Raw genomic sequence first — 8,777 nt, 5'->3', positions numbered from 1 at the left:
GCGACTGCTGTACGGCAGGAGACCTGCCCTGGGGCACCCACCCTCGCTTGCTGAGGGGCGCCGGGGCGGCCTGGGCTACGGGAGGGAAATCTTCCTGCTAGACCGGCCCGGGTCGACTACGCGGGCTGCCGGCTTTCCACCGAAGCCTCCTGACGCGTGGCGCAGTCTGGCCTGGGAGAGGGGAGACCCGGAATGCACGCTCGGGCAGTTTCTGCGAGCCGCTGTTATCAAGGCCGCTTCGCTGCGATCCGGGAGGAAGTGACGCTGGCCCGCCGCTTCACCTCGGCGGGGATACGGGCGGTGGGGGACCTGGTGCGGGACCGCGACCGGCACCCGGCTGGAGGTCCGCGGCCGACGTCAGCGGCGCCGCCGGACTCCGCACCGTGCTGGCCGGGGAAAAGCTGCTGCGGGGCGGCGCTCGGGCGATGCGGGAGCTGCGGCTGCGGCTCGTGGCGCCCGAAGACGGGCCCCCCCTCCTCCTTCCCCGAGCTGCGGCGGGCCCCCCGGGCGTGACGACTCCGAAAAAATACTAAACTCGGGGGCTGCCAGGGCGTGCCTTTTCGCAGCGCGCTGAAAGGAGCGCTGTACGCGTGCAGCGTGAAGACGCTGCGCTGCCGGGAGCTGGCGGAGCTCCCAGACACCAGGTGGAGGAGCGCCTTGGCACCGTCGGGCACGGCCACCCCCCAGTGGGGCCGCCCTGTACAAGGCCCCCCTCACCAAGCGCTGCGGGGACCTGCAGTGGAGGCTGCTCCACTGGACGCTGCCTTCGGCGGCGTGGCTAAATAAGATCACCCCGGAGGCGTCGGACCGGTGCGTGTTCTGCGGCGCGCGAGAAGACCTGGCGCACCAGTACGTGGGGTGCGCGCGGCTGTCCCGCTGTTCAAGCTCTGGGGGACATCTCGACGAAACTGGGGTTTGAGGTTCCAGAAGAACTGGTTTGTGTACGGGGTGCCCGTACTATACCCAACAAAAGCCACGACCTCCTGGGGTTCGTGTGTGCACAAGCCAAAATGGCCATCTACAAAACCCGACAGAAAAAACTGGCCGGCGCGTCGGATGCCGGCTGCTCGGCGGTGGCGACGACGCGCGGACTGGTCAAAGCGCGGCTCCGACTGGAGCACGCGTACCATGCGCACGTGGGCGACGACCACGCCGTCTTCCGCGAGAGGTGGGGGGCCGGGTCAGGCCCTCTGCACCGTGGCAGACGGAACACTGACTTTTACTTTTTTGACGGGCTGGCCTCGGACGACGGCGGAAAACGGCGACGCGCAATGACGCTGCGCGTCAAGAATGTGGCGCACTGTGCCGTTCTTCGCTGTCTCCAGCCGATAGGGCTAAAAAAAAAAAAAAAAAAAAAAAAAAAAAAAAATGACTCCGGCGCAATTGCGCAGGGGGGAATAAAGTTGCCCTAAAAAGTCAAAAAGTCTCTGTCTCTGTGTCTCTCTGTGTCTCTCTGTGTCTCTCTGTGTCTCTCTGTGTGTCTCTCTGTGTCTCTCTGTGTGTCTCTGTGTGTCTCTCTGTGTCTCTCTGTGTCTCTCTGTGTCTCTCTGTGTGTCTCTGTGTGTCTCTCTGTGTCTCTCTGTGTCTCTCTGTGTGTATCTCTGTGTATCTACAGGTCTCTGTGTGTCTCTATGGGTCTTTATGGGTCTCTGTGTGGCTCTATGGGTCTATGTGTGTATCTAGTGGGTCTCTGTGGGTCTCTGTGTATCTCTATGGGTCTCTGTGTATCTATGGGTCTCTGTGTTTCTCTATGGGTCTCTGTGTTTCTCTATGGGTCTTTATGGGTCTCTGTGTATCTTTATGGGTCTCTGTGTATCTTTATGGGTCTCTGTGGTGTATCTATGGGTCTCTGTGTGTCTCTGTGGGTCTCTGTGGGTCTCTGTGTATCTCTATGGGTCTCTGTGTGTATCTATGGGTCTCTGTGTGGTTCTGTATCTCTATGGGTCTTTGTGTCTCTGTGTATCTCTATGGGTCTTTATGGGTCTCTGTGTATCTTTATGGGTCTTTATGGGTCTCTGTGTATCTCTATGGGTCTCTTCTGACGTTACCCCCACCCCCCCCATGCCCCCCCCCCCCCTCGTGTTGGCACCATCATCAGCGGTGGTGAGGGACAGGCCGCCAGCGTGCAGTCGGTTGCTGGAGCGAAACCGGAGTCTGCACGAGGCCAACGCCCAGCTGAGCAGGGAGCTGCAGGTGTCTGTGGATCACACGGCGCACCTGCGTGAGAAGCTCATCCTGGTGAGTGGTGGTGGTGAGCGGGTGGTGAGCGGGTGGTGAGTGGGTGTGAGTGGTGAGTGGGGTGAGTGGGTGAGTGTGTGAGTGGTGAGTGGGTGAGAGTGCGAGAAGGTCATCCTGGTGAGTGGTGGTGGTGAGGGTGTGGGGGGTGAGTGTGGTGAGTGGTGGTGGTGAGTGTGAGTGGGGTGAGTGTGAGTGGGGAGTGTGTGAGTGGTGAGTGTGTGAGTGGTGAGTGGTGAGTGCGTGAGAAGCTCATCCTGGTGAGTGGTGGTGGTGAGCGGGTGGTGAGCGGGTGGTGAGTGGGTGTGAGTGGTGAGTGGGTGAGTGGGTGAGTGTGTGAGTGGTGAGTGGGGTGTGAGAGTGCGAGAAGGTCATCCTGGTGAGTGGTGGTGGTGAGGGTGTGGGGGGTGAGTGTGGTGAGTGGTGGTGGTGAGTGTGAGTGGGGTGAGTGTGAGTGGTGAGTGGGTGAGTGGTGAGTGGTGAGTGCGTGAGAAGCTCATCCTGGTGATTGGTGGTGGTGAGCGGGTGGTGAGCGGGTGGTGAGTGGGGTGTGAGTGGTGAGTGTGTGAGTGGGTGAGTGGGTGAGTGTGTGAGTGGTGAGTGGGTGAGAGTGCGAGAAGGTCATCCTGGTGAGTGGTGGTGGTGAGGGTGTGGGGGGTGAGTGTGGTGAGTGGTGGTGGTGAGTGTGAGTGGGGAGTGTGTGAGTGGTGAGTGTGGTGAGTGGGTGAGTGGTGAGTGTGTGAGAAGGTCATCCTGGTGGTGGTGGTGGTGGTGATGGTGGTGAGTGGGTCAGTGGGTGAGAGTGTGAGAGTGTAAGTGGGTGAGTGGGGTGGTGAGTGGTTGAGGCCATCCTGGTGAGTGGTGTTGGTGAGTGGTGAGTGTGTGAGTGTGTGAGTGGTGAGTGTGTGAGAAGGTCATCCTGGTGGGTGGTGAGTGGGTGGTGGTGAGTGTGAGTGGTGAGAGTGTGAGAGTGGTGAGCGTGTGAGTGTGTGAGTGGTGAGTGTGTGGAGAGTGAGTGGTGGTGTATGAGAAGGTCATCCTGGTGGGTGGTGAGTGGGTGGTGAGTGTGAGTGGTGAGAGTGGTGAGAGTGGTGAGCGTGTGAGTGTGTGAGTGGTGAGTGGTGAGTGTGTGAGAGTGAGTGGTGAGTGTATGAGAAGGTCATCCTGGTGGGTGGTGAGTGGGTGGTGAGTGTGAGTGGTGAGAGTGTGAGATGGTGAGCGTGTGAGTGTGTGAGTGGTGAGTGGTGAGTGTGTGAGAGTGAGTGGTGAGTGTATGAGAAGGTCATCCTGGTGGGTGGTGGTGGTGAGTGGTGAGTGAGTGGGTGAGAGTGTGAGAAGGTCATCCTGGTGAGTGGTGGTGGTGAGTGGTGAGTGAGTGGGTGAGTGGGTGAGAGTGTGAGAAGGTCATCCGTGGTGAGTGTTGGTGAGTCTGGTGGGTGGGTGAGAGTGTGCGAGTGTGTGAGTGTGTGAGTGTGTGAGAGTGAGTGGTGAGTGTGTGAGAGTGCGTGGTGAATGTGTGAGAAGGTCATCCTGGTGAGTGAGTGGTGAGTGGGTGGGTGGTGAGTGGGTGAGAGTGCGAGAGTGCGAGTGGTGTGTGTGTGTGTGAGCGTGTGTATGAGTGAGCGAGTGTGTGTGCGTGTGTATGAGCGTGTGTGTGTGCGAGTGTGTGTTGTGTGCGCGAGTGTGTGTGTGTGCGCGAGTGTGTGTGTGTGTGAGTGAGTGCGTGTGTGCTGTGTGAGCGAGTGCGTGTGTGCTGTGTGAGCGAGTGCGTGTGTGCTGTGTGAGTGTGGTGTGAGTGTGTGTGTGAGTGAGTGAATGTGGTGCTGTGTGTGAGTGAGTGTGTGCTGTGTGTGAGTGAGTGTGTGCTGTGTGTGAGTGAGTGTGTGCTTTGTGAGTGAGTGCGTGTGTGCTGTGTGAGTGTGTGTGCTGTGTGTGAGTGCGTGAGTGTGCTGTGTGCGTGGGGTGTGTGTGCTGCGTGTGTGGTGCGTGTGTGTGCTGTGTGGCTTCTCACTGGACCCCTTTGCCCCTCTCCCTGGCACCGCCTCAGTCGGAGATGGAGCGCCAGAAGCTGCTGGCGCGCTTTGCCGAGCTGAAGGATCATGAAGCGTGAGTCGCCCCGTTCTGTAGTGTGTAGTGTAGTGTGTAGTGTATAGTGTATAGTGTAGTGTGTAGTGTGTAGGGTATAGTGTGTAGTGTAGTGTAGTAACAATAGTGTAGTGTATAGTGTAGTGTATCTTAGTGTAGTGTATAGTGTAGTGTACTAGTACAGCACTAGTGTATAGTGTAGTGTATAGTGTAGTATACTAGTATATAATAGTGTAGTGTATAGTGTAGTGTGTAGTGTATCTTAGTGTAGTGTGTAGTGTATAGTGTATCTTAGTGTAGTGTATAATGTAGTGTATCTTAGTGTAGTGTATAGTGTAGTGTGTAGTGTAGTGTATCTTAGTGTAGTGATAGTGTAGTATACTAGTATATAATAGTGTAGTGTAGTGTGTAGTGCAGAGGTGGGAACTCGAGTCATGTGACTTGGACTCGAGTCATGAATTTGAGACTTCAGACTCGACTTGGACTTGCATAACAATGACTTGTTCCCACCTCTGGTGTAGTGTATAGTGTAGTGTGTAGTGTATAGTGTATCTTAGTGTAGTGTATAATGTAGTGTGTAGTGTATAATGTAGTGTGTAGTGTGTAGTGTATCTTAGTGTAGTGTAGTGTGTAGTGTATAGTGTATCTTAGTGTAGTGTATAGTGTAGTGTGTAGTGTATAGTGTATCTTAGTGTAGTGTATAGTGTAGTGTGTAGTTGTATAGTGTATCTTAGTGTAGTTATAATGTAGTGTATCTTAGTGTAGTGTGTAGTGTATAGTGTATCTTAGTGTAGTGTATAATGTAGTGTATCTTAATGTAGTGTGTAGTGTAGTGTATCTTAGTGTAGTGTATAATGTAGTGTATCTAGTGTAGTGTGTAGTGTATAGTGTATCTTAGTGTAGTGTATAATGTAGTGTATCTTAATGTAGTGTGTAGTGTAGTGTATCTTAGTGTAGTGTATAGTGTATAGTAGTGTAGTGTGTAGTGTAGTGTATCTTAGTGTAGTGTGTAGTGTATAGTGTATCTTAGTGTAGTGTGTAGTGTATCTTAGTATAGTGTATAGTAGTGTAGTGTATCTTAGTGTAGTGTATAGTGTATCTTAGTGTAGTGTGTAGTGTATCTTAGTATAGTGTATAGTAGGTAGTGTATCTTAGTGTAGTGTGTAGTGTAGTGTGTAGTGTATAGTGTATCTTAGTGTAGTGTGTAGTGTATCTTAGTGTAGTGTAGTAACAATAGTGTAGTGTATAGTAGTGTAGTGTATAGTAGTGTAGTGTATAGGTATTGTATAATAGTGTATGTGGATAGTGTAGTGTAGTGTGTAGCAGAGGTGTGGACTCGAGTCATGTGACTTGGACTCGAGTCATGAATTTGATGACTTCAGACTCGACTCGGCAAAATGTACAAAGACTTGCAACTCGACTTGGATTTGCATAACAATGACTTTGTCCCACCTCTGGTGTGTAGTGTATAGTAGTGTATTGTGTAGTGTAGTATAGTGTAGTGTGTAGTGTATAGTGTAGTGTATCTTAGTGTAGTGGATAGTGTAGTGTGTAGTGTGTAGTGTAGTGTGTAGTGTGTAGTGTAGTATAGTGTAGTGTGTAGTGTATAGTGTAGTGTATCTTAGTGTAGTGGATAGTGTAGTGTGTAGTGTAGTGTGTAGTGTATAGTAGTGTAGTGTATAGTAGTGTATAGTAGTGTAGTGTATAATCGTGTAGTCTATAGTAGTGTAGTGAATAGTGTATAGTAGTGTATAGTAGTGTATAGCAAAGTGTTCAGCATTGGCAGCGTGGGGTGTTGGCACACGCCTAGCGGCCCCCCCCCCCATCTCCCCCACAGGTGCCGGCTTGACATCATGTCCCTAGTGGACACGCAGACTGATGAGGGGGGGCTCAGGCAGCAGCTGCAGCTACCTGCTGAGTTTTCAGGAACTCATCAATGAGCTGGAGGTACCACCACCACCACCATCGAAACATCCTCACTCTCTCACTCACTCACTCTCTCAGCTCAGGTCACTCACTCTCTCTCTCACTCACTCTCACTCACTCCTCCTCTCACTCACTCTCCACTCACTCTCAGCTCACTCACTCTCAGCTCACTCACTCTCTCACTCACTCACTCACTCTCTCACTCTCTCACTCTCTCACTCTCTCACTCTCTCACTCAGTCACTCACTCTCTCACTCACTCTCACTCACTCACTCGCTCACTCTCTCACTCTCTCACTCTCACTCACTCACTCTCTCACTCACACTCACTCACTCACTCTCTCACTCACTCTCTCACTCACTCTCACTCACTCTCTCACTCTCTCACTCTCTCACTATCTCACTCACTCTCTCACTTACTCTCTCACTCACTCACTCACTTCACTCACTCACTCGCTCACTCTCTCACTCTCTCACTCTCACTCACTCACTCTCTCACTCACTCTCATCACTCATCACTCTCTCACTCACCTCTCTCTCACTCACTCACTCACATTCTCTCTCTCACTCACTCTCTCACTCACTCTCTCACTCTCACTCACTCACTCTCCACTCACTTCTCACTCACTCACCACTCTCTCACTCACTCTCTCTCTCACTCACTCTCTCACTCACTCTCTCACTCACTCTCTCTCACTCACTCACTCTCTCACTCACATCTCTCTCACACTCTCTCACTCACTCTCTCACTCACTCTCTCTCACTCACTCCTCTCACTCCATCTCCAGCTCACTCCTCTCTCACCTCCTCTCTCTCTCTCTCAATCACTCTCTCTCCACACTCTCTCACTCACTCTCCTCACCACTATCTCACTCACTCCCTACTCTCTCACGCACGTCTCTCACTCACTCTCTCACTCACTCTCACTCACTCTCTCACTCTCTCACTCACACTCTTCTCACTCACTCTCTCACTCACTCTCTCACTCACTCTCTCACTCTCTCACTCACACTCTCCTTCACTCACTCTCACTCTGCCCCACAGCCAGTGTCCGGTGTGCTTTTACTTTCCAAAGCATTCAGTGTACCTGCCTTTACGGCAATAAACACTCATCGTCATCACACACCACGTCGCCACCGCTCACAGCCAGTGTCCGGTGTGCTCTTCATCCGGCCTCTCACACCCCTTCACCTAGCAGAGTAGCTCTTCCGCTCCCACCTCCTCACCCTCCTCCCCAGCCGGCGGCGGCGACGGTAGTGGTGTCCTCTTCAATGCCTCGGGGGGGAAGGGGGTGATGGGGGGGGATGGCGGCTGCTTTCGGACCTTGTTCATCAAGGCTTTACCCGGAAGATTTCCTGGCGGCTATATCCGAACGTGCTCGGGTCCTGGACCACACGCCGAGCTGTGCTCATAAAGTTCTTCCTGTTGGGGAAACTGTCCTGCACGGACACTCACTCATATGTACATTCACTCACTCACACGTACACTCACTCACACGTATACTCACACAGACACTCACACGTACACTCACTCACACGCACACACACTCACTCACACATACATTCACTCACTCACCGTACACTCACTCACACGTACACTCACACAGACACTCACACGTACACTCACTCACACGTACACTCACTCACACGTACACTCACACGTACACTCACTCACACGTACACTCACACGTACACTCACACGTACACTCACTCACACGTACACTCACTCACACGTACACTCACACGTACACTCACTCACACAGACACTCGTACACTCACTCACTCACACGTACACTCACTCACACGTACACTCACTCACACGTACACTCACACGTACACTCCCACGCACACTCACTCACACGTACACTCACACGTACACTCACACGTACACTCACTCACACGTACACTCACTCACACGTACACTCACACGTACACTCACTCACACGTACACTCACACGTACACTCAAACGTACACTCACTCACACGTACACTCACACGTACACTCACTCACACGTACACTCACACGTACACTCACAGTACACACTCACACGTACACGTACCTCACACGTACACTCACTCACACGTTCACTCACACGTACACTCACTCATACGTACACTCACTCATACGTACACTCACTCACATGTAACACCTCACACGTACACTCACTCATACGTACACTGACTCACACGTACCTCACACGTACACGCACGGACACTCTCACTCACACAGACACTCACACAGACGTTACACTCACTCACACGTACACTCACTCACACGTACACTCACACGTACACATCACACTTACACTCACTCACATGGACACTCACCTCACACGTACACTCACTCACACGTAACACTCACACTTACACTCACACGTACACTCACTCACACGGACACATCACTCACTCACCACGTACACTCACTCACACGTACACTCACTCACACGTACACTCACATGTACATCACTCACACGGACACTCACTCACTCACACAGACACTCACTCACACGTACACTCACTCACACGTACACTC

At 52.5% G+C, this 8,777-nt stretch overlaps 1 long non-coding RNA gene across 1 annotated transcript; it reads left to right on the top strand.

Moving 5' to 3' along the window:
• Positions 1-2,134: 2,134 nt before the first annotated feature.
• Positions 2,135-6,221, top strand: LOC133340071 (uncharacterized). The gene is made up of 3 exons (XR_009754825.1): positions 2,135-2,238; positions 4,283-4,341; positions 6,158-6,221. It is a non-coding gene; the product is annotated as an uncharacterized LOC133340071 (long non-coding RNA).
• Positions 6,222-8,777: the final 2,556 nt, after the last annotated feature.

Source organism: Lethenteron reissneri, unplaced genomic scaffold (assembly GCF_015708825.2).
Source record: "Lethenteron reissneri isolate LAM-NWPU_2019-01 unplaced genomic scaffold, ASM1570882v1 scaffold_688, whole genome shotgun sequence".
Lineage (NCBI taxonomy): Eukaryota > Metazoa > Chordata > Hyperoartia > Petromyzontiformes > Petromyzontidae > Lethenteron > Lethenteron reissneri.
Note: the sequence above shows the minus strand (reverse complement) of the source record. Positions and strands in the feature narration are given on the sequence as shown.